Consider the following 2,356-nt stretch of genomic DNA (forward strand, 5'->3'; position numbering starts at 1 on the left):
GTAGCTCGGTCGCTCGCTTGCTATGTGTCAGAATTTGTTGAAAGCCAACTCGTTCGTTGTACACTTTGATGGGTGACCATCACTGTGTCTCCGTGCCGAGCTAGATCTCCCCTAGCCGTAAGGCACTTGAACGCCCCTTCGACGACGAGTTGCATGTGTGTGGTATGTGTCAGAATCTGGTGAAGCTTTCTGCATGTGATGTGCCTTGTGTGGATCCGTGGCCATTGCATTGTGTCTGGTGCTTAGATACCCAGACACTTAGAACGCTTGCGCGGAAAGCAAACTCGATCGTTGTACACTTTGATGGGTGACCATCACTGTGTCTCCGTGCCGTGCTAGATCCCCCCTAGCCGTAAGGCACTTTGAACGCCCCTTCGACGACGAGTTACAAGAGTGTGGTATGTGTCAGAATCTGGTGAAGCTTTCTGCATGTGATGTGCCTTGTGTGGATCCGTGGCCATTGCATTGTGTCTGGTGTGTAGGTACCCAGACACTTAGAACGCTTGCGCGGAAAGCAAACTCGATCGTTGTACACTTTGATGGGCAACCATCACTGTGTCTCCGTGCCGTGCTAGATCTCCCCTAGCCGTAAGGCACTTTGAACGCCCCTTCGACGACGAGTTACAAGAGTGTGGTATGTGTCATAATCTGGTGAAGCTTTCTGCATGTGATGTGCCTTGTGTGGATCCGTGGCCATTGCATTGTGTCTGGTGTGCAGGTACCCAGACACTTAAGCAAACTCGATCGTTGTACACTGTGATGGGCGAGCATCACTGTGTCTCCGTGCCGTGTAAGAGCTCCCCTGGCCATCAGGCACTTGAAAGGTCCTTCGACGACGAGTTACAATAGTGGTGTGTTAGATACGTCAGGTGATGGTATCTACTGTTGTGCAATACGTATCCGGCCACGGCACGGAACGAACGGGAACTGTGGTGCAGACATACAAAGAGTTAAGCCTATTAGTCATTAACTCTAAGGACGGGGCCATGGGGCGGTACGCAAAGGATACGGATGAGCGAGTATGCAGGCCCAATACTCAATAGCTCGATCCGATCCAAGCACATGAGTTGACTGCGGCGCCAGGTTAACCAATGTGCTAGATTCTATTTGGCCAGTAGAATCTTGTGTCTTATGCGATTTGATACCAAGACACCAGAACGAAAGTTAGTTGAAGAGTTATTAAACTCTTATGAAGTATGGTTGTGCAATCACAACTTATGACTTTAACCTATAAAGTGGATATGGACTTGCAATTATAACATGGAATCTCTACACACCCCATGAGCTCGATCCAATCCACGCACACGAGTTGCCTGAGTAGCGACAGGTATACCGATGTGCAATACGTATCCGGCCACGGCACGGAACGAACGGGAACTGTGGTGCAGACATACAAAGAGTTAAGCCTACTAGTCATTAACTCTAAGGACGGGGCCATGGGGCGGTACGCAAAGGATACGGATGAGCGAGTATGCAGGCCCAATACTCAATAGCTCGATCCGATCCAAGCACATGAGTTGACTGCGGCGCCAGGTTAACCAATGTGCTAGATTCTATTTGGCCAGTAGAATCTTGTGTCTTACGCGATTTGATACCAAGACACCAGAACGAAAGTTAGTTGAAGAGTGATTAAACTCTTATGAAGAATGGTTGTGCAATCACAACTTATGACTTTAACCTATAAAGTGGATATGGACTATCAATTATAACATGGGGCACACACCATGTTCTCGATCCAATCCACGCACACGAGTTGCCTGAGTAGCGACAGGTATACCGATGTGCAATACGTATCCGGCCATAGGCACGGAACGAACAGGAACTGTGGTGCAGACATACAAGGGCCATGGGGCGGTACGCAAAGGATACGGATGAGCGAGTATGCAGGCCCAATACTCAATAGCTCGATCCGATCCAAGCACATGAGTTGACTGCGGCGCCAGGTTAACCGATGTGCTAAGAGAGTTGTTCCTGGGCCTTCAAAGTGACTTCAAAACTATCTTAGCGAATGGTGGCCATGGGCGTAGACATGAGCCACAAGTCACAAGGCCTGGGACTATTGGGTAATAAAGACAACTTAGTCAGAAAGTTAGTCTTTGGACGTACCACCGGGATTGTGTTACATTGGGAACCTTACTATAAAACCCTAGGCAGGGGATCACTCGGCTCATGGATCGATGAAGACCGCAGCTAAATGCGCGTCACAATGTGAACTGCAGGACACATGAACACCGATAAGTTGAACGCATATTGCGCGTCGGACGATTAAACCCGGCCGATGCACACATTCTTGAGTGCCTATCAATTCCTTGATATACAACAAACCAAACTTCAGGGTGGAGCGTGCCACAATAGA

The 2,356-nt window shown here is 48.9% G+C and overlaps 1 non-coding gene across 1 annotated transcript; it reads left to right on the forward strand.

The window, feature by feature from the left end:
• The first annotated feature begins 2,142 nt into the window (after positions 1-2,142).
• Positions 2,143-2,300, forward strand: LOC125773810 (5.8S ribosomal RNA). The gene has a single exon (XR_007420387.1). It is a non-coding gene; the product is annotated as a 5.8S ribosomal RNA (ribosomal RNA).
• The last annotated feature ends 56 nt before the right edge of the window (positions 2,301-2,356 follow it).

The sequence above is a fragment of the Anopheles funestus genome, assembly GCF_943734845.2.
Source record: "Anopheles funestus chromosome X unlocalized genomic scaffold, idAnoFuneDA-416_04 X_unloc_54, whole genome shotgun sequence".
Classification (NCBI taxonomy): Eukaryota; Metazoa; Arthropoda; class Insecta; order Diptera; family Culicidae; genus Anopheles; species Anopheles funestus.